The 24437-nt window shown below is 44.8% G+C and overlaps 1 protein-coding gene and 1 non-coding gene across 2 annotated transcripts in view; both read left to right on the top strand.

The window, feature by feature from the left end:
* Positions 1-24437, top strand: part of LOC144595738 (contactin-associated protein-like 5) — a 644436-nt gene that overhangs the window by 17570 nt on the left and 602429 nt on the right. The gene's annotated exons all lie outside the window — the stretch shown is intronic.
* On the top strand, positions 13861-13979 carry LOC144596396 (5S ribosomal RNA). The gene has a single exon (XR_013547596.1). It is a non-coding gene; the product is annotated as a 5S ribosomal RNA (ribosomal RNA).

Here is a 24437-nt window from a genome sequence, read left to right as displayed (position 1 = left end):
TAAACGACATTTTTCAGTAGCTTCAGTCTGAAATGCTTATGCAGAGGAATGGATATTCCTGGTGGTTATTTGTGCTTCTATCTCTCGTTAAGCCAGAATAAAGCTAATGCGTCATTGTCATAGAAGAAGAATTATCAGCCTTTAAGTAATCATCGGCAATAGACATGCACCCCAGTCAGCAGTGTGTATTACAGTTCTGTTAGTGCATTGCACAATGATCACTTAAAGGCTGAAAATGCCACCTCCACCACCTAGGCCTGGGTAGAGTGGTTGCCGAGAGGATGATTCCACTCGTGGGAGAGTCTAGGGCCAGAGGCCACAGCCCCAGAAATAAAAGACACACTTTCAGAAAGGAGATGAGAAGGATTTCTTCAGTCAGAGCATGGTGAATCTCTGTGGAATTCATTGCCACAGAAGGCTGTGGAGGCCAAGTCGATGGACATTTTTAAGGCAGAGCTGGACAGATTCTTAATTAGTACGGGTGTCAGGGGTTATGGGGACCAGGCAGGAGAATGGGGTCGAGAGGGAAAGATAGATCAGCCATGATTGAATGGTGGAGTAGACTTGATGGGGCCGATTGGCCTAATTCTGCTCCTCGAACCTATGAACAAAAATACATTTTGAAATTAGGATTGTCCAAAGCAACGTTAAACGAAAGGATTGATAAGCGTCATGCCTGGAACACGTGCCAGTGTTCAATAGTTGATCAAAGTGGAGGAGCACTGACCTCCATCCTGGTAGATAGACGCAAATAGCTGGAGTACCTGAGCGGGTCATACAGCGTCTCTGGAGGAAAGGGATGGGTGACGTTTCTGGCCGAGACCCTTCCTCAATCCTGGTTGTGTGTGTGTGTGTGTGTGTGTTCACACCGGCTGCGAAATACGAAAACACTGGAATTGGGGGAACAAAAATAATAACTAACAAATACCTCGCTAGCTCTGGCACTTAGATTTTCACCGTGACAAGAACATGATCAAAGATAAGAGCCCGAGGGAGTTGGGAAATGCACATTATACGAAACTCTGTAGCGCCTCTCGAGGCCTCTGGCTCTTTGAAAGAACATTTCAAATTGTCTCACTCCTCAGATCATGCTCCTCATGCAGCAATTTTCCTTTCTCAAATACATATTGTGTTCTGCTTGAAACGTAACAATGAATCTGTGAACTGAAGCTTTAAAGATCACAAGGTGCTTTCAAAAACATAGAAGACCCGCAGACAGATTAGCTCCCCAGCTGCTGTTCAAATGATTTAATTTTTTCTCAATAATAGAGCAGGGTTTAGACTTTGCACTTTAGAAATACAGCGTGGAAATAGTCACCTCGGCCCACGGAGTCCGTGATGTCCTGCGATCGCCTCGTACAGTAGCACCACCCTACGCACTAGATTTAATTCAGTTTACAGATACAGCATAGAAACAGGCCCTTCTTCCCACCGAGTCCATGTCAACCAGCGATCACCCGCACATCAGTTCCCTGTTACAAAACCTGAAATGCTGAGAACTTGATAAATTAGCTTAAGTACCAGGGGCCACCGTTTAAGAATAAGGGGTAGGCCATTGAGAACGGAGATGAGGAAAAACTTTTTCACTCAGAGAGTTGTGAAGCTGTGGAACTCTCTGCCTCAGAAGGCAGTGGAGGCCAATTCCCTGGATGTTCTCAAGAGGGAGTTAGATAGAGCTCAGTGATAGCGGAGTCAAGGAATATGGGGAGAAGGCAGGAACTGGGTACTGATTGTGGATGATCAGCCATGATCACGGTGAATGGCAGTGCTGGCTCGAAGGGCCGAATGACCTACTCCTGCACCTATTGTCTATTAAAAATAGGTGCCTTCTGCTTTGTGTGATCCTTCATTCATGAGCAAGACTGGAATCTGCCCAAGAGAAGCAGTCTTGCTAGAGGTCCTTGTCAGAAAGATGAGGGAGGACCTCATTGAAACTTACCAAATAATGAAAAGGTCTGGATAGAGTGAATGTGGAGAGGGTGTTTCCACTAGTGGGAGAGTCTAGGGCTAGAGAGCACAGCCTCAGAATAAAAGGATGTACCATTAGAAAGCAGATGAGGAGAGATTCCTTTAGTCAGAGGGTGGTGAATTTGTGGAATTCATTGCTACAGACAGTTGTCGATGGATATTCTTAAGGCAGGGGTTGACAGATTCTTGATTAGTATGGGTGTCAGATGATATGGCGAGAAGGCAGGAGAATGGAGTTAGGAGGGAGTGATAAGTTGAATGGTGGAGTAGACTTGATGGGCCGAATGACCTAATTCTGCTTCTATTGGTATTGGGGGTTGGGTATTGACATGGATAGCGAATTGGTTGGCAGACAGGAAACAAAGAGTAGGAATAAATGGGTCCTTTTCAGAATGGCAGGCAGTGGCGAGTGGAGTGCCGCAAGGCTCGGTGCTGGGGCCGCAACTATTTACAATATATATTAATGGTTTGGATGATGGAATTAAAGGTAACACTAGCAAATTTGCAGATGACACAAAGCCGGGTGACAGTGTGAAATGCGAAGGGGATGTTAGGAGGTTGTAGGGTGACTTGGACAGGTTGAGTGAGTGGGCAGATGCATGGCAGATGCAGTATAATGTAGGTAAACGTGAGGTTATCCACTTTGGCGGCAAAAACAAGGAGGCAGATTATTATCTCAATGGTGTCAGATTAAGTAAAAGGGAAGGGCAGCGAGACCTGGGTGTACTTGTACACCAGTCACTGAAAGTAAACATGCAGGTACAGCAGGCAGTGAAGAAAGCTAATGGCATGTTGGCCTTCATAACGAGAGGATTTGAGTATAGGAGTGAAGAGGTCTTTCTGCAGTTGTACAGGGCCCTGGTGAGACCACATCTGATCTGGAGTATTGTGCGCAGTTTTGGTTTCCTAATTTGAGGAGGAACATCCTTGCTATTGAGGCAGTGCGGCGTAGGTTCACGAGGTTAATCTCCGGGATGGCGGGACTGTCATATGAGGAAAGATTGGAAAAACTGGGCTTGTATTCACTGGAATTTAGAAGGATGAGAGGGGATCTTATAGAAACGTACAAAATTATAAAAGGACTGGACAAGCTAGATGCGGGAAAAATGTTCCCAGTGTTGGGGGAGTCCAGAACCAGGGGCCACAGTTTAAGAATAAAGGGGAGGCTATTTAAAACTGAGGTGAGAAAAAACTTTTTCACCCAGAGAGTTGTGAATTTGTGGAATTCTCTGCCACAGAAGGCAGTGGCGGCCAATTCACTGGATGAATTTAAAAGAGAGTTAGATAGAGCTCTAGGGGCTAGTGGAATCAGGGATATGGGGAGAAGGCAGGCACAGGTTACTGATTGTGAATGATCAGCCTTGATCACAATGAATGGCGGTGCTGGCTCGAAGGGCCGAATGGCCTCCTCCTGCACTGATCTTCTATGTTTCTATCACTTATGAACATGGATTTATGAATTTCCTTAGTCACAGGGTGGTGAATCTGTGGAATTCATTGCCACAGACAGCTGTGGAGGCCAAATCGATGGATATTTTTTAGGCAGAGGTTGACAGATTCTTGATTAGTAAGGGTGACGGGGGTTATGGAGAGGAGGCAGGAGAATGGGGTTGAGAGGGAAAGATAGATCAGCCATGATTGACTGGCGGAGTAGACGATGGGCCGAATGGCCTAATTCTGCTCCTACAACCTATGAACTTATGAAGTCGCAGACGTGTGCAATATTGGATTCCTCGTGCAGTGGTTCATGGCCTCGACCGTTATTTCATTAACAGCATTGTCTCACGATATCACGCTATTTTGTTCTTACGTATTATTTATTGTAATATCATTTTTTGTTTCATTGGAACCTTATATAATTGCTTTTTCTACTCACAGATGACTGCTTGTACGTTCTGTCTGTGGGTGGTGACCAACATAATAAATGTTTCACTATTCTCGTTGATGTTCCTGACCGTGGAAGTAATGGATTGGATTGGCAATGATATTTTTAAAGACTGAATGTATTAAGATATTGCCTGTGCGATGTCGAGCAAAGTAATTGCCCATTTGGAAGTGCTATATAATGACAGACAAAACGATGATCCCTTCATGTGCACATATGTGATGATGGATGTACAATTGCAAGAGTGCATGGAATCAGTGCTGTGAGTTTCTAATTATCCAGAGAGGATTAAGCGTTAATGTGTTGTGAATTGCCTCTTTTCAAGGACTTTGAAAGTATTAGTATGATATTAAAAGTATAGTCTGCATTGCTTATTTTTCCACTGTGTTATTCTTTCGGTCACGCCAGTAATGACTGTTTTTTTTTAACCTGTCTTCTTACCATTTAATCTGGTAGTTTTCTCCCCCTCCTCGGTATAATCCAACTCTTTGTCCAAGCTGTCCAAATTCCAACTTTTTGTTTTTATAATTTAGTTTAGAGATAAGCAGGCCCTTCAGGCCTTCACAACGACCGTCAATCTCCCGTTCAGAGAGACACACGATGATGGTGTAAATGCTTCAGAAGAAGGGTCTCGACCCGAAACATCGCCCATTCCCTCTCTCCAGCCATGCTGCCTGTCCCGCTGAGTTACTCCAGCATTTTGTGTCTATCTTCGATTTGAACCAGCATCTGCAGTTCACTTCCTACACAAATCTCCCTTTTGCACTCGTTCCAGGTTATCCCACTTTCTCATCCACTCCCGACACAGTAGGGGAAATGTGCAGAGGCCAATTAGCCTACAAATCCAGGCCTTTAGGATAGGGGAGGAAAGCAGAGGGAGGACCATCAGTCATCGGAAGAATATGCAAACACCCCACAGAGGTACCCGACGTCAGGATCGAACCCAGCGTTGAACTTTATTCAATAATAGTAAGGATCATACTGTCCCTTCCCCTTCCCCTTCGCCTCCATTTCCCCCTTCAGATGCAGCCTGTCCCGCTGAGTTCCTCCAGCAGTTTGCTTTCTACTTTACACGTTCTGAGAAGTTTCCCCACATGCAAGGTTGTGTTATCCACTCTATAATCCTAAGGGCATGAACAGAGGTGTTTTATATGACTTTTTGTAAAGTCAATAGTTTACCCTTGCCCATAAATGCTCGCTCAGGCGTTTGTCTCCTGTGGATCTATGCTTTGGTCACCTTTTACTCTGCATTCCTACATGTTCTTATTGTTTTTGTTTGTTCTTAGTTCCTCTGTCATAGATAAATAGAACCTGAGAACAGCGCCTCATATTTCGCTTGGGCAGCTTACAAACCAGCGGTATGAAGAATGATTTATCCAGCTTCAAGTAACCCTTGCATCCTCTCTCTCTCCGTCCCAAGTCGTTGCACTGGCTTCAAAGCCGTCTTTTTGAGTCTCATTGTCTGTAACTTGTTTTCACCTAGCCCTTGGCTAACAATGGCCTGTTTCCATTATCATTGTTACTTTTTTGCATATCTTTCGTTCATTTGTTCTATATCTCTCTATATCGCCGTCTATATCTCTCGTTTCCCTTTTCCCTGACTCTCTGTCTGAAGAAGGGTCTCGACCCGAAACGTCACCTGTTCCTTTTTTCCAGAGATGCTGTCTGACCCGCTGAGATACTCCAGTTTTTTGTGTCTATCTTCAGAGAATTATAATGGTACAGGAGGCCACTTTGTTCAATGACTCCCTCTCCCTCTCCCCCTCCCTCTCTCCCTCCCATATAACCCCATCACTAAGCTTTGGGGCCCTAGCCTCCAGATCATCAGTAATAGAGCGATACAGTGTGGAAACGGGCCCTTCAGCCCAACTTGCCCACATTGACCAACATGTCCTGTCTGCACTAGTCCCAAACCTGCCTGTGTTTGGCCCATATCCCTCTGAATATATCCTATCCATGTACCTGTCTAAATGTTTCTTAACCGTTACGATAATACCTGCTTCAAATACCTCCTCCAGCAGATCGTTCCATACACCCATTATCCTTTATGTGAAATAAAAATATTACCTCGGGTTCCTTTCAAATCTTTCCCCCTCATCTAAAAACTATGTCATCTGGTTCACAATTTCCCAAACTCTGGGCAAGAGACTGTGTGTTGACCCGATCTATTCCTCTCATGATTTTATACACCTCTTTAAGATCACCCCTCGTCTTCCTGTGCTCCAAGGAATAGAGTCCTTGCCTGCTCAACCTCTCCCTATAGCTCAGGCGCTCTGGTCTTGGCAACATCCTCGTAAATCTTTGCAGCACCCTTTCCAACATGGCAAAATCTTTCCTCTAACACGGTGCCCAAATCTGAATATGATACTCCAAATGCAGCCTCACCAACGTCTTATATAATTGCGACATGACCTGCCAATTTCTATACTCAATACTCTGACTGATGAAGGCCACTGTGCCAAAAGCCTTTTTGACCACCCTATCTACTCGTGGCGCCACTTTCAAGGAACAAGTAATATATATTGGAAAAAAAATGTTTCTTCCTCATCCGTGCCTCATGGTAGACCCAATCCACATTACAAATTGGGAAGTATATCTCCATCCATGGGGAGGAGATTGATGAGGAGAATTAATGTTGATGACAATCCTTGCGACAGACAGGAGGGAGAGCCTTCAGTTCTCACCGCAACTGGACATCTTCTTTCTTGATAAAGATTACAATTGCAACAGCATTGAGGGGCTCTGATCGATCCTTCTCTTCCCAGACCTGGATGATAAGATTTTAGGTTTGTGAGTCATGCTCTTCAACCTGAGGAAGGGCTCTGACTTGAAACGTTGTCTGTCCATTCCATCCACTGCCTGACACGTTGAGTTCTCTCAGCATCTGCTGTTCACTCGAGATTCCAGCATCTGCAGTTTATTGTGTCTCTGAAGCTCTTCACTGTGGATTCTCGGAGTCTAGAGACAAATGTAGAGTTGCTGCCTCACAGTGTTAGAGACCCGGGTTCGATCCAGATCACGGGTGCTTGGCTGCACGGAGTTTGCACATTCTCCCTGTGACCTGCGTGGGTCGTCTCCGGGATCTCCGGTTTTCTCCCACACTCCAAAAATCCGTACAGGTTTGTAGATTAATTGGCTTGGCATAATTGTAAATTGTCCTTGGTGTGTGTAGGATAGCATTAGTGTGCGGGGATCGTTGGTCGGCATAGAATCGTTGGGCCGAAGGGCCTTTTTCCGCTCTGCATCACAACACTAATTTATGACTTGCCATTGTAAATTGCACACCATATGTAGGTAGATTTGGGGCGGGAGGAGATGATTGATGAGAATATGAGGAGTACACAATAGGTTCAGTTCGGATTAAAGTGGGGACTTGGTTGGCATGTGACTCTCTATGACTCTTATCCTACCTGTGGATGTGTCTACTGTTCCCACATTGGCCTCATCATTTACCTCAGAATTCACAACACTGGAGCTGAAACAAGTCGTCATCAAACCAGAAGGATTGCCCGAAGCAGAGAGAAAAAGAGTGTATGAAAATGTGTTTCATGTACAGTAGGATGTCGGGGCAGCAAGGTGGCGCAGCGGTAGAGTTGCTGCCTTACAGCGCCAGAGACCCGGGTTCGATCCTGACTACGGGTGCTGTCTGTATGGAGTTTGTACATTCTCACCGTGACCTGCATGGGTTTTGTCCGAGGTCTTCGGTTCCCTCCCACACTCCAAGATGTGCAGGTTAATTGGCTTGGATTAAATGTAAATTTTCCCTAGTGTGTGTAGGATAGTGCACGTGTGCGGGGATCGCTGGTCGGTGCGGACTCGGTGGGCTGAAGGGCCTGTTTCCAGGCTGTATCTCTAAACTAAAAACTAAAGAGTGAGAATCATGAGCTGCACTGTGCACTCGGGATGCAGGAAATCTCCAGCACTGTCTTCGATTAACTATTTTAATGATTTGCTTTTAATTGAGTGCATCCATGTGGATAAGTGGTTTGCTGAATTCCTTGCTAATAACTTGGGCCAAGTCAATGGGTATTTTTAAGGCATAGATAAATAGATTCTTGATTAGTACAATTGTCGGGGTTTTGGGGAGAATGGGGTTACGAGGGAACGATAGATCAGCCATGATTGAACGGCGGAGTAGACTTTAGTTTAGTATTGAGATACAGTGTGGAAACAGGCCCTTTGGCCCATCGAGTCCACACTGACCAACAATCCTGCCACATTAACGCTAGCCTACACACACTAGGGACAATTTACACATATTCCAAGCCAATTAACCTACAAACCTGTACGTCTTTGCAGACTGGCAGTAAACCGAAGATCTCGGAGAAAACCCACGCGGTCACGGGGAGAATGTACAAACTCCATACAGACAGCACCCGTAGTCGGGATCGAACCCGGGTCTCTGGTGCTTTAAGGCAGCAACGGTACAACTGTACCGCCCAATGGGCCACTTGATGGGTCGAATGGCCTAATTCTGCTTCTATCACTTATGAACGTTTGACCACACTGGCGTTTGTAGTAAGGTGAACTCACGTGGTAGGCGTTATTCCCAATATCAAACAACAATGATAAGAACAAGAAGGTCCACGTCCACACAGGGGCATAGACCAATGCTTCCAAACTAATTTACTTCAGTTTAGAGATACACCAGGGAAACAGGCCCTTTGGCCCATTGAGTCCGTGCCATCCAATGATCACAGATGATCACGTGCCATCCAGTACGCACTAGGGACAATTTACTGAAGCCAATTAACCTACAAACCTACACGTCTTTGGAGTGTGCGAGCAAACCAGAGCACCCGGAGACAGTACATGCAGGTCACAGGAAGAACGTACAAACTCCATATAGACAGCACCCATAGTCAGGATCGAACCTGGGTCTCTGGCGATGTAAGGCAACAACTCTACCGCTGCGCCACCGTGATGCCCAATGTGAGAAAAAAACGCTAAACAGGATCATCCGTTTATTCAGTGGCATCAGCGACTTATGTATATCCACTGAGATGATGTAAAAATCAATAATACCTAAATGTTTCACCATCTTTATAGAGCCATAGACTTTCAATTATTGGCTCTTCTTCCTAGCCTGCCATGGCGCAAAAAAATATATTGACTTCGTCTTACTCAAACCATCTGTTTAGAGTCTGAACGGGTTATTTCTTGGTTACATGTCACCAATCAATAATAATATTGACTATAGTGCAATTGAAGTCTTCAGCCTTCTTTCTTCCACTCTGTGTCTTTGATGTTTACCTCTATCTGATCAATAACTGCACATTGGAAAGTGGCACTTTGTGCTGTAAATAATGTCGGTTTACAGTCACATTTCAGACGTTTTGCCTGATTAACAAGAATTGCAACAAAGAATTATCAAGTGGCTCTTCTGCATCTGAAAAAGAATCCTCAGAATGGGTCAAGTTTTGCAATGGACCAATTTTATTTTTAATGTAAGTGCAGAGGTAAGGACGATGAAAGGAAGATTTTAAGACTTCAGAGGCTCAGTGAGGAAACAGGCCATTCGGCCCACCGGGTCCGCGCAGACCAGGGTCATCCTGTGCACTAACACCATGCTACACAAGCTACAACAACCTACCACCTAGTCAACGTCAAGCTACGGCAAGCTACCGAAAACCGGCGACCCAATCGTCGCAAGTAGAACGTCCACCTACGACAACTTACCACCACAGAGGCAGCAACCTACAACAACCGAAGTCAACCTACATCCACCCACGACAAGCTACGAAAAGCTATGACCCTGAAGACTGAAGACAACTGAAGACAATTCACGTTTCACCCACTTTCCCTATAAAAGGGGGTGTACAGTAGGGTTTCCAATCATTCTACATCATGACTATTTGAAAGTGATGCCATGAGAAACTATTCTGAAATACAATGACTTCATACATCAATTTTCAATCAAAATGTCAAGAATTTCTTTTATTGATATACAATTTTTTTTTAAAGGTTGATAAGAACATACAACAGTGCATAAAACATATTGTAATAAATGTCAATGAACTTCAAACTTCAAACTTTAAAATTCAAACTTTAAACAGAATACAAGTGCAAAAACATACAAAACCCAACATCATTTATGGACACGTTACACTGATGGATGATCAGATCAAGTCCACACTTGGAATTTGCCGAAGTCAGCACCGGCGACAACCTTAATCACCTGGAGACAACCTGGCGACAACCTACTTCACCAGGCGACAACCTTAATCACCTGGCGACAACCTACTTCACCTGGTGACAACCTTAATCACCTGGCGACAACCTGGTGACAACCTACTTCACCAGGTGACAACCTTAATCACCTGGCGACAACCTACTTCACCTGGTGACAACCTTAATCACCTGGCGACAACCTGGTGACAACCTACTTCACCAGGTGACAACCTTAATCACCTGGCGACAACCTGGCGACAACCTACTTCACCAGGTGACAACCTTAATCACCTGGCGACAACCTGGTGACAACCTACTTCACCAGGTGACAACCTTAATCACCTGGCGACAACCTGGTGACAATCTACTTCACCAGGTGACAACCTGGCGACAACCTACGACAGCGCCCATGTCAGGAGACGTCAAGCTATGCTCATTGGCGTCAAACCAACAGTCGCCGATAAATGTCATGCCTTCACAAAATCCAGCGACGACCAGAAAAGCACTACAACTCTTTGGAGACTACTCACGACCACGCCCGCGACACCGTGGCGACCGTGCGGCAACAGCCTAGTCACCTGTAGTCGTCTAAAAAATCGCCAAACTGGGACAGGGCCTTTAGTACTGCATGGAAGACACGGCATGTGGATTTTTGAATGATTTTATTGACATTGTGTTAACAGCAATGAGGGTAGTTAGTAAATTGATGCAAGAGCTGAATTTCTCTGATGCAGGAGTATACAATGCCTGTGATAAATTAGACCGGAATGTAATCCACTTTGTATCAGCTATAACTCATATTTTTAAAAAAAAGCAAATGACTTACAAGAATATTAATCTTGCATTGTTGGTATTAATAACAAGCCAGCACTGTGCAGGGAAAGTTGTTTGCAATGTACTTTATGCCTGATGCTTTTTAGTGTTGTCATTGATTAAATCATCCTCATAGTGACCTCTTTAAAAATAAACCTGCTTGTTTATAAAGCACTTGGAGGCAATCTGTGATTGTAAAAGATGCTTCTTATAATCTTTCTTTCTTCAATCCCAAATGTATTCACCATCTTCTTAAATGAAAACTGTAACCCACTGTCTTTCATGATCTTTTGAGCCTGCTGTTCTGTTCCTGAATATTGGTGGCATTTTGGGTCGAGACCCTTAATCCTTGAATTGATTGCATTTGCTTGTTAATGTCAGAATGCACACTGACTGCCCAAAACCTCATCCAAATCAGGGGGAAAGGTACACGTTTAATGTCTGTGACAGAGAAGACAATAGAGCAAGCACAGCAGGCCCAAGGTTCCAGACCAAGTAACTGGGTGTCCTAGTGCATCAGTCACTGAAAGGAAGCATGCAGGTACAGCAGGCAGTACAGAAAGCCAATGGAATGTTGGCCTTCATAACAAGAGTAGTTGAGTATAGGAGCAAAGAGGCCCTTCTGCAGTTGTACAGGGCCCTAGTGAGACCGCACCTGGAGTACTGTGTGCAGTTTTGGTCTCCAAATTTGAGGAAGGATATTCTTGCTATTGAGGGCGTGCAGCTTAGGTTTACTAGGTTAATTCTCGGAATGGCGGGACTATCATATGTTGAAAAACTGGAGCGACTAGGCTTGTATACACTGGACTTTAGAAGGATGAGAGGAGATCTTATCGAAACGTATAAGATTATTAAGGGTTGGACACGTTAGAGGCAGGAAACATGTTACCAATGTTGGGGGAGTCCAGAACAAGGGGCCACAGTTTAAGAATAAGGGGTAGGCCATTTAGAAACATAGAAACATAGTAGGATAATAAATTATAGACAATAGGTGCAGGAGTAGGCCATTCGGCCCTTCGAGCCTGCACCGCCATTCAATATGATCATGGCTGATCATTCAGCTCAGTAGCCTATACCTGCCTTCTCTCCATACCCCCTGATCCCTTTAGCAAAAAGGGCCACATCTAACTCCCTCTTAAATATAGCCAATGAACTGGCCTCAACTACCTTCTGTGGCAGAGAATTCCACAGACTCACCACTCTCTGTGTGAAGAAATGTTTTCTCATCTCGGTCCTAAAAGACTTCCCCCTTATCCTTAAGCTGTGACCCCTGGTTCTGGACTCCCCCAACATCGGGAATAATCTTCCCGCATCTAGCCTCTCCAACCCCTTAAGAATTTTATATGTTTCTATAAGATCCCCCCTCAGTCTTCTAAATTCCAGCGAGTACAAGCCCAGTCTATCTAGTCTTTCCTCATATGTAAGTCCTGCCATCCCAGGGATCAATCTGAGATGAGGAAAAACCTTTTCAGTCAGAGAGTTGTGAATCTGTGGAATTCTCTGCCTCAGAAGGCAGTGGAGGCCAATTCTCTGAATGCATTCAAGAGAGAGCTGGATAGAGCTCAAGGATAGCGGAGTCAGGGGGGTATGGGGAGAAGGCAGGAACAGGGTACTGATTGAGAATGATCAGCCATGATCACACTGAATGGCGGTGTTGGCTCGATGGGCCGAATGGCCTCCTCCTGCACCTATTGTCTATTGTCTATTATCTGGCTGAAGGTGATAATGATTGTCAATAGCAAAGATACTAGAGGAACAAGATAGACCTCTCGACCCTAAAAACCGTAGAACGTCAAGGCGCCATTTTAGTAGACAGAAACTTGCAGAAACATTTAAAAAGAAAAATCTGTGAATTGATAGATGAGATATATTCTGCATTTTAATGGTATAATCACGCATAATGTTCCCCCAAAACACAGATTACACTGCAAGAGGCATAACGAACGGTGGGTTTTGCCTAGTAAAATGGCTCCTTTGTGTACTACACTTCAGTACAGGCGATTTCAACGGAGTGGTCCATCTTGTTCCTCCACTATCTTTGGTCAATAGTTTAGCTTAGACATACAGCGCGGAAACAAGTCCTTCGGCCAACCGAGTCCGCGCCGACCAGCGATCCCTGCACATTAACACCATCCTACACACACTATGGACGATCTACACCTATGCCAAGCCAATTAACCTACAAACCTGTACGTCTTTGGAATGTGGGAGGAGACTGAAGATCTCGGCCAAACCGGTCACGGGGAGAACGTACACACCCGGAGTCGGGATCAAACTTGGAAGCGGTGCAAGGCAGCAACTCTACCGCTGCGCCACCGTGCCATCCAACAGCTATCAATGTTAGAGGATGGACCTCTCTCGGTCTGAAATAGAACAAAGAGAGAGAGAGAGAGAGAGAGAGAGAGAGAGAGAGAGAGCCTCTCGGCTGCTTAATAAAATGTTTGTAAAAGTCCCTCAAGAAATTAAAGGAAGTTTGTGTTTCTGAAAATCAATTAGCGGCATCAATAACAAATGTTTTACAAGACAGCTTCAATAGAAAGGAGAGACTACCTAGGGAAATGTATGAATAAGTCTTTTTTTTCCCATCGCTCAAACATGTATTTTGCTGACTGCTTACCATCGTGTGATCCATTAATAATATATTTGCAAAGAGCTGGAATATAACGATGAATACTTCTCCATTGACTGCAAGTTCTTAAAATAATAACATATGATTATGGTTGATGCTGTGGCATTTTGTTTTTTTTTGTTTTGTTGCTTTGGTTTTTGATGCATTTATTAGCTTTCCAAAAGTAGAGCTGCTCTTAAAATAGCCCTGGATGTTAACGTGTCGTCAAACATGTCAAGTACTTCTGTGGCAGAATCCAAAAGGTCACTTAAATGGTGGCGAGAATGTTTCATTGCGAGTCTTTTCCCTTTCGATTCCTATGAAGGTGGCAAACAAAGGCCTTTGTACTTCTGAAGCATCTTTCACAGGCTCGGGTCATTCCTAAGCCGTTTGCAGTTCAACAAGGAGCCGTGGAGCCTACGGCCATACTAGCCTGAAAACGCCTGATCCCGTCTGATCTCGGAAGCTAAGCAGGCTCGGGCCTGGTCAGTACTTGGATGGGAGACCGCCTGGGAATACCGGGTGCCATAGGCTAAAAAAAACTTTTTAAAAAACTAAAAAAAACAAGGAGCCGTGGTGATGGTTTTTGTATAGGAGGTGGAGGAACACTCTTATTTCAAGCTGCCTCGTACAATATGACAATGTCTTATTGCAGGCAGCACGGTGGCGTAGTGGTAGAGTTGCTGCCTTGCAGCGCTGGAGACCCGTGTTCAATACGACTACGGGTGCTGTCTGTACGGAGTTTGTACGTTCTCCCCGTGGCCTGCGTGGGTTTTCTCCGAGATCATATCATATATCATATATATACAGTCGGAAACAGGCCTTTTCGGCCCTCCAAGTCCGTGCCGCCCAGTGATCCCCGTACATTAACACTATCCTACACCCACTAGGGACAATTTTTACATTTACCCAGCCAGAGGATGTTGTTAGTTGTTGTTAGGATGGTTCAGTTGGGCGGCACGGTAGCGCAGCGGTAGAGTTGCTGCTTTACAGCGAATGCAGCGCCGGAGACTCAGGTTCGATCCTGACTACGGGTGCTGCACTGTAAGGAGTTTGTACGTTCTCCCCGTGACCTGCGTGGGTTTTCTCCGAGATCTTCGGTTTCCTCCCACACTCCAAAGACGTACAGGTATGTAGGTTAATTGACGTGGTATAATTGACGTAAATTGTCCCGTGCGTGTGTGTGTGTGTAGGATAGTGTTAATGTGCGGGAATCACTGGTCGGTGCGGACTCGGTGGGCCGAAGGGCCTGTTTCTGCACTGTATCTCGAAACTAAATGACCAAATCTTCTTTTTTTCTGATGTTGATAGTGAGAATTTGTTTTGAATTGTAAGATACAGCATAGAAACAGGCCATCTGAATCCAATCAGCCCATTGATTTTCCCCTTTATGTTATCCCACTTTCTCATCCACTCCCTACACCTTAGGGACCAACACCAATTGATTCAGCTCAGTGTTAATTGCACCAATTCACCATTATTAACTGCCTTTAGAAAGCCTTCACCATCTTGTCAACTGACACCAAATCTCATCCTCGACCCTATCATTTCCCTTTTATCCTCGTTCTTTCATCTCCACCCCCCCCCCCCCCCCCCCCCCACCCCCCACCCATCTTCCCGTCTCCTTTTTCCTGCATCTACCCTGTCCAATCCTCTAAGAATTTTATGTTTCTATAAAATCCCCTCTCATCCTTCTAAATTCCAGGGAATACAAGCCCAGTCAACCCATTCTTTCATCATATGACAGTCCCGCCCTCCCGGGAATTAACCTGGTGAACCTACGCTACACTCCCTCAACAGCATGGGGAAGATTCCAACAAGGGGACATAACTTCAGAATTAAGGGACAAAAATTTAGGGGTAACATGAGGGGTAACTTCTTTACTCAGAGGGTGGTGGCTGTGTGGAATGAGCTTCCGGTGGAAGTGGTGGAGGCAGGCTCGATTTTATTATTTAAGAGTAAATTGGATAGGTATATGGATGCGAGGGGATTGGAGGGTTATGGTCTGAGAGCAGGTAGATGAGACTAGGTCAGAGAAAGTGGTCGGCGTGGACTGGTAGGGCCGAACGGGCCCGTTTCCGTGCTGTAATTGTTATAGCAATAATGTCCTTCCTCAAATTAGGAGACTAAAACTGCACAATACTCCAGGTGCAATCTCACCAGGGCCCTATACAACTGCAGTAGGACTTCCTTGCTCCTGAACTCAAATTCTCTCGCAATGAAGGTCAACATGCCATTGGCTTTCTTCACTGTCTGCTGTACCTACATGCTTACTTTCAGTGACTGATGTACAAGCACACCCAGGTCTCGTTGCATCTCCCCTTCTCCGAATCTGACACCATTCAGCTAATAATCTGCCTTCCTGTTCTTGCCACCAGTGGATAACCTCACATTTATCCATATTATACTGCATCGGCCATGTTTCTGCCCAATCACCCAACTCATCCAAGTCACCCTGCAGCCACATATAATCCTCCTCGCAGCTCACACTGCCACCCAGCTTTGTGTCATCTGCAAACTTTGAGATGTTACATTTAATTCCCTTGTCTAAATCGTTAATATATATTGTAAACAACTGGGGTCCCAGCACCGAGCCTTGCTTCACTCCACTGCTTGCCATTCTGGAAAAAGTCTGAGGTATACATCTCATTCCCTCATTCCCTCATTCCCCCCCCCCCCCCCCAAGTGGGGCAGGTAGGCCAAAGGATGACTCTATATATATTAAAATGGAGTCACGATAATGTTTCCTGAAAACTACATTGAAGACACATTTAGTCAGACGTATAATTGGACAAGTGCATTGAAGGATCTGGTCCTAATGCGGGCAAATGGGATTGGAGTAGATGGACAGAAAGGTTAGCATTGCCTTATCAGGCAACTGAATCATCCTACCACAACCAGAGAGCACTGCTGAACTACTATCTACCTCTTTGGTAACCCTCGGACTATCCTTAATCAGACTTTGCTGGCTTTACCTTGCAGTAAACGTTATTCCCATATCATATCATATATCTATTCACTGTAAATCGCTTGACTGTAATCATGTATTGTCTTTCTGCTGACTGGCTAGCATGCAACAAAAGCTTTTCACTGTACCTTGGTCCGCGTGACACTTAACTAAACTAGCATTGATGTAGTGGGCTGAAGAGCCTGTTTCTGTTTTATATGGCTCTGACTCCTTGAACACTATGTCAGGCATTTTACATTGAAAGGCAGCATTTGCACCATTACGATTGTGCTTAATCCATGCAAAAGACCATCATTTTGTGTGTGACCCTGCACCTGTCAATCCTGAAACTAAACATAGAACTTAATCCCAGATCAAATGTACGTTGAAGGGTCTTGAATGTGTCATCATTTGTGATTGTAAAGCTATGGTGAATATATGTATCCTCGTTTCTTGTCTTACATTCTTTGTCTTTGTCGATGTTGCAAGTGGAGCTGCTGAGATGCGAGAAAAAGTTTAGACTTGATCTGACAATGAAGCATTATCGCATCGTATATTACCTGTTCTCATCTCTGCAGATGAATGGGGTAAAATAAAAAGTGTCCCTTGGTTGTCCAGCAGTGATTCAACCAAAGTAAAGCTGTGTGTGAGTCCGACTCCTGATCAGCAATAAAATAAAAAAAATACGTCTAGGAAGCAAGTTGCCCCATTGTGCTACACAAGTTCCAATTTGATGCTGAGCAAACCCAAGGAATTATTAAAACTGATCGATAAAGCACCAAGTTCCCCACGGACATGAAACGAAACCAAAATTCAACAAGTCTGTCAATATGAGAAGTCAGTCAGCATCTGCCAAGAGAACCAAGGAACTCTGTGTGGATAACTTCTTTGAAACTGGAAGATACGTGACCAGTATTTTCTGGATACATGAAGCAAAAGTGACTGGGCATGAGAAAACTCCGTGACAGATGACAGAAGCGCACATTTGTGCGTAAATGAGATAATTTAATGATAGAGCATGATAATATCAGCTTTGCTGGAAAGCCATTGCTTTTGTTCCAACTGAAGTGATTTACAATTGTAAAGTCAAACAGCATGGAAACAGGCTCTTTGATTAAACACACAGAGAGAAAAGGTTTAGTGGGATCTGGGTTAAATGTGGCTCAGCTCAGATGGGAATTATTTGTTGGCATGGACAGAGGACCTGTTTCTGTGCTGTATGACTCTATGATCCAGCTTGTACCAAGGTGTCCAGTTGAGCTTGTCCCCAGTTGCTTGCAAAATGTGGAAACAAGGAACTACAGATGCTAGACATAAACTGCAGGAGTAACTCAGCTGCATGCAGCCTAACCCGTTGAGTTGCTCCAGAAATTTGTGTCTATCTTTGGTGTAAACCAGCATCTGCGGTTCTTTTATATTTTATAACTGTAGTCGCTGGTTTACACAAAAGGATACATGGTGCTGGAGTAACTCAACAGGTCAGGCAGCATCTCTGGAGAATGTGGATAGATGATGTCACCTATCCATCTTCTTTGGGGGTGGCACAGAGGTAAAGTTGTTGCCTTACAGCGCCAGAGACCCGGGTTCGATCCTGACGATGGATGCTGATCTGTGTGGAGTTTATACGTTCCCCCTATGACCTGCGTGGGTTTTCTCCGGGATCACCAGTTTCCTCCCACACTCCAATGATGTACAGGTTTGTAGGTATAATTGTAAATTGTCCCTGATGCGTGTAGGATAGCATTAGTGCAGGGATCGCTGGTCAGTGCAGACTCGGTGGGCCGAAGGAGCTTGTTCCCAGGCTGTATCTCTGAAACCAAACTAAGAGATGCTGTCTGACCCTCTGAGATACTCCAGCACTTTGTGGTCAATTGCTTGCCCTTGGTCCATTTCCCTCTATGCCTTTCCTAAACATTGTAATTGCGCTTAAAGCTTCGTTTGGCCGTTCATTCCATATACCCACCGCACTGTGTTGAAAAAGTTGCTGCTCAGGTTATTTTTAAACCTTTCCCCTCTCATTTTAAATCCAATGCCCCCTGGTTACAGATTACTCTGTTTCTGTGTTAGTGAGATTTGCCTCCTTGTCCAATTTTGCTCAAATCGGTTAGGATTTTGAAATGCCGCCTAACACAACGGTGACCCAAATTGTTATTTGTCTATATTCCTCCATAGATGCTGCCTGACCTGCTGAGTTTAATTTAGTTTAGAGATACAGCGCAGAAACAGGCCCTTTGACCCACAGAGTCCGTGCCGACCAGCGATCCCCACACGCTAACACTATCCTACACACTAGGGATCATTTACGTTTTTTACCAAAGCCAATTAACCTACAAATCTGTTCCTCTTTGGAGCATGGAAGGAAACCGGAGCACCCAGGGAAAACCCATGCAGTCACGGGGAGAACGTACAAACTCTGTACAGACAGCACCAGAAGTTAGGATCGAACCTGGGTCTCTGGCGTTGAAAGGCAGCAAATTTACCACTGTGCCATCCTTCCAGCAGTTTATTTTCATGCTCAAGATTCCAGCACCTGCAGTCTTTTGGGTCTCCAAGAGTAGAAGGGCATTGCCTTCCAAATATTCTCCTCGTTTATTTTTAATGGCCAAACAAATTGGCTACATTGGTATCAAAGGGGACTTTATTTAGGTAATACATTTCACCTGATCTTGTTGTAGTTAATTGCCAATTAAATGCTCCTGAACCAAGAGGCACTGTTGTAAGTACAAAATATGCATGCAGCAACTAGCTATTGATCAGCTAATCGGTAGTTTAGTCTCGTTGATTCAATATTGAGTCAGGCACCCGGCCGTAGAAGTGCAAGGTGTCAGAGCTGGTGGATGCAAGATTTTGTTGGAGTGATTCTCTTTTGTTCCTTCATCTGCAGACTTGTGCGACGTGGCTTGGGTAGGTAATAGTTTTGTTGAACCTGAAATGAAGATGTGAGGGGAAAATTGTGGTGTAGGCACACTAAAGGAATAATGTTAATAGACAATAGGTGCAGGAGGAGGCCATTTGGCACTTCGAGCCAGCACCGGCATTCAATGTGATCATGGCTGATCATTCTCAATCAGTACCCCGTTCCTGCCTTCTCCCCATACCCCCTGACTCCGCTATCCTTAAGAGCTCTATCCGGCTCTCTCTTGAATACATTCAGAGAATTGGCCTCCACTGCCTTCTGAGGCAGAGAATTCCACAGATTCACAACTCTCTGACTGAAAAAGTTTTTCCTCATCTCAGTTCTAAATGGCCTACCCCTTATTCTTAAACTGTGGCCCCTTGTTCTGGACTCCCCCAACATTGGGAACATGTTTTATGCCTCTAACGTGTCCAACCCCTTAATAATCTTATACGTTTTGATAAGATCTCCTCTCATCCTTCTAAATTTTAGTGTATACATCTTAGTTAAATCATGAATCGGAAAGCGATTGTAGGAGGAGGGGCCAGTGCGATGAAAGAATGATATTTAGCTATGCGAACATTGTTCGTAAGTGATTGGAACAGAATTAGGCCTTTTGGCCCATCAAGATTACTCTGCCATTCAATTGCAGCTAATCTATCTTTCCCTCTCAGCCCACTTCTCCTGCCTTCTCCAAATAAATCCTGACACCTGTACTAATCAAGAATTTATCTACACTGCCTTAAAAATATCAATTGAGTTGGCCTCCACAACCCTCAATGGCAATCTCAACATCTTTTTTTCCAATAGACAATAGGTGCAGGAGTAGGCCATTCAGCCCTTTGAGACAGCACCACCATTCAATGTGATCATGGCTGATCATCCACAACCAGTACCCCGTTCCTGCCTTTGCCCCATATCCCTTGATTCCACTAGCCCTCAGGCTCAGAGCTCTATCTAACTCTCTTTTGAATGCATCCAGTGAATTGGCCTCCACTGCCTTCTGTGACACAGAATTCCACAGATTCACAACTCTCTGTGTGAAAAAGTTTTTCCCTCATCTCCGTTCTAATTGGCCTACCCCTTATTCTTAAACTATGGCCCCAGGTTCTGGACTCTCCCAACATCGGGAACATATTTCCTGCATCTAACATGTCTAATCCCTTAATAATTTTATATGCTTCCATTAAATCTCCTGTCATCCTTCTAAATTCCAGTGAATACAAGCCCAGTCATTCCATTCTTTCATCATATGACAGTCCCACCATCCTGGGAATTAACCTCGTGAACCTATTCTGCATTCCCTCAATAGCAAGAATGTCCTTCCTCAAATCAAGAGACCAGAAACTGCACACAATACTCCATGTGTGATCTCACCAGGGCCCTGCACCACTGCAGTAGGACCTCTATGCTCCTGCACTCAACTCCTCGTTGTGAAGGCCAGCATGCCATTAGCTTTCTTCACTGCCTGTTGTACCTGCATGCTTACTTTCAGTGACTGGTGCACAAGGACATTGAGGTTTCGTTGTACTTCCCTTCTTTCTAATCTGACACCATTCAGATAATCTGCCTTCCCGTTTTTAACACCAAAGTGGATAACCTCACATTTATTTATCCACATTATACTGCATCTGCCATGCATCTGCCCACTCACTGAACCTGTCCAATTCGCCCTGCATCCTCGTAGCATCCTCCTCGCAGCTCACACTGCCACCCAGCTTTGTGTCATCTGCACATTTGCTAATGTTACTTTTAATTCCTTCATCAAAATCGTTAATGTATATTGTAAATAGCTGCGGTCCCAGCACCGAGCTTTGCAGCACCCTACTAGTCACTGCCTTGTTATCAACACAGAGCCTTTGGTCTGTGTCAGCCTAGTTTGTGATCAACTCTTCAAGGTGGTAGATAACGGTTCTGCTACGGGTGTTCTACTGCTGTAATGGTGTCATAGACTGATACAGCTTGGAACCAGGCCCTTTCGGCCCAACGTGCCCACACCGGCCAACATGTCCCAGCCAAACTAGTCCCACCTGCCTGCGTTTGGTCCATATCCCTCCAAACCTATCCTATCCATGTACCTGTCTAACTGTTCCTTAAACATTTGGGTAGCCCCTGACTCAACTACCTCCTCTGCCAGCTTGTTCCATACACCCACCACCCTTGGTGTGAAAAGGATAATCTGCCTCTGCAGGAGGGAAGTACATTATGTTACGCATCTCTGTGTGTGGTGTCCCTGTCATGTTTGAAGTGTTGTAGAGTGTGTACAATCGTGTGAGGTGTGGGTGGGAGAGTTGGAGCAATTGTGCGAATTTTGTTGTGCAGACTTTGTAGATGCATTACGATGGAGAATCATACCAACAGAAAATATTCTGACCATTTTGCCTACATAGTAGGAGGGAAAAAGCCAACCGCCCTAATAAAATCATATCTTGCTCCATCATGGAAAATGGCCCTTAAGCCCACTGAGAGTTTAGTTTTGGGTTTTGTAACGGCTACAGAGGTGCAGTGAAAAGCTTTTGCTTGTGTGATATCCAGTCAAAGAAAAAAAACTCTACATGATTACAATCAAGCTGTCTACAGTGTACAGATAAAGATAAAGGGTCCAACATTTAGTGCAAGGTAAATCAGATTAAATATAGATCAAAGATCTCCAGTGAGGTCGAGGAGAGTTTCAGACTAACTATAAACCACCCATTTATAATTTATATTTAAAAGATATCTTGACATAAAAGATGTATGTCAAATATATAAATGACATATTTAGTCATGTCATGTCTAGAAACGACTAAAGATCCAGAGGGATATGGGCCAAATGCAGGCAGCTGTAACTGGAGTAGATGGGGCATCTTTGTCAGCATGGGCAAGTTGGGCTGAAGGGCCTGTTTCCCTGATGTATGACTCTATGCCTATCCAAAAGCCCCGTGAATGCCACTATCATATCTATCCCACCATCCCTGGCAGTGCGTTTCAGGCCCCCACCACTCTCTGTGTAAAAAGAACACTTGGCATGCACATCCCCATTAAACTTCCCCCTCATCTAAAGCCAATGTAACTCCACTTTTTAACAAAGGAGGGAGAGAGAAAATGGGGGACTCTACACCGATGAGCCAAAACATTATGACCACTGACAGGTGAAATTAATAATATTGATTATCTCGTTACAATGGCACCTGTGAAGGTTTGGGATATATTAGGCAGCAAGTGAACAGTCAGTTCTTGAAGTTGATGTGTTGGATGCAGGAGAAATGGGCAGGAGTAAAGACCTGAGCGACTTTGACAAGGGGCAAATTTTTATGCCAAGGCTTGTGGAGTGCTCCCGGTCAGCAGTGGTGAGTACCTACCGACAGTGGTCCGAGGAGGGACAAATTACAAACTGGCAATAGGGTGTTGGGCTCCCAAGCTCATCGATGCACGAGGGCAATGAAGGCAAGCATATTAGGCAGGTTGTATAATGTTTTGGCTCATCAGTGTAGAACAGTTGCCTTACGTTGGTAGTGGGGAATATGCTTGTGTCGATTATTAAAGATGTTATAGCAGCGCATTTGGAAAGCAGTGACGGGATCAGTCAAAGTCAGCATGGATTTATGAATGAGAAATCATGCTTGACTAATCTTTTGGATTTTTTTGAGGATGTAACAAGTAGAATGGATAAGGGAGAGCCAGTGGATGTGGTGTATTTAGACTTTCAAAAAACCTTTGACAAGGTCCCACGCAAGAGATTAGTGTGCAAAATTAGAGCACATGGGATTGGGGGGTAGGGCATTGACATGGATAGAGAACTGGTTGGCAGACAGAAAGCAAAGAGTAGGATTTAACGGGTCCTTTTCAGAATGGCAGGCAGTGACTAGTGGGGTGCCGCAAGGCTCAGTGCTGGGACCCCAGTTGTTTAAAATACATATTAACGATTTAGACGAGGGAATTAAATGTATCATCTAAGTTTGCGGATGATACAAAGCTGGGTGGCAGTGTGAGCTGCGAGGAGGATGCAATGAGGCTGCAGGGTGACTTGGATAGGTTGGGTGAGTGGGCAGAAGCATGGCAGATGCAATATAATGTGGATAAATGCGAGGTTATCCACGTTGGTGGTAAGAACAGGACGGCAGATTATTATCTGATTGGTGTCAGATTAGGAGAAGGGGAGGTGCAAAGAGACCCAGTACATCAGTCACTGAAAGTAAGCATGCAGGTACAGCAGGCAGTGAAGAAAGATAATGGCATGTTGGCCTTCATTGCGTGAGGATTTGAGTTTGGAAACAAAAGAGGTCCTGCTGCAGTTGTACAGGGCCCTGGTGAGATCACACCTGGAGTATTGTGTGCAATTTTGGTCTCCTAATTTGAGGAAGGACATTATTGCTATTGAGGGAGTGCAGCGTAGGTTCACCAGCTTAATTTCCTGGATGGCAGACTGACATATGATGAAAGAATGGGTTGACTGGGCTTGTGTTTGGCAGAATTTAGAAAGATAAGAGGGGATCTTCCAGAAACATATAAAATTCTTAGAGGATTGGACAGGGTGGATGCAGGAAACGTGTTCTGATGTTGGGGGAGTCCAGAACCAGGGGTCACAGTTTAAGAATCAGGGGTAAGCCATTTAGGACTGAGATGAGGAAAATCTATTTCACCCAGAGAGTTGTGAATCTGTGGAATTCTCTGCCACAGAAGGCAGTGGAGGCCAATTCACTGGATGTTTTCAAGAGAGAGTTAGATTTGGCTCTTAGGGCTAAAGGAATTATGGGATATGGGGAGAAAGTAAGAACGGGGTACTGATTTGGATGATCAGCCATGATCATATTGAATGGCGGTGCTGGCTTGAAGGGCCGAATGGCCTACTCCTGCACCTTTTTTCTATGTTTCTAAATGCTATTAATGTATGCACTTCAGCCACTGTCCCCAGCAGTGCATTCCAGGCACTCACAAGTGTGCGTGTGTGCGTGTGCATGTGTGTACATTGCCCCTCTCACCTTAATGCTATGACCCGAAACATCACCTATTCCTTTTCTCCAGAGATGCTGTGTGACCTCTACCTTTTTGTGTCTATCTTGATGCTGTGCCCTCTCTCTTTGCTCCACCTTACCACATTCCCTTAATTCTCACCACACCTCCCCTCTTAGGCAATAGGTGCAGGAGGAGGCCATTCAGCCCTTCGAGC

This window comes from Rhinoraja longicauda, chromosome 8 (genome assembly GCF_053455715.1).
Source record: "Rhinoraja longicauda isolate Sanriku21f chromosome 8, sRhiLon1.1, whole genome shotgun sequence".
Lineage (NCBI taxonomy): Eukaryota > Metazoa > Chordata > Chondrichthyes > Rajiformes > Arhynchobatidae > Rhinoraja > Rhinoraja longicauda.
This window is presented reverse-complemented; position numbering and strand designations above follow the sequence as displayed.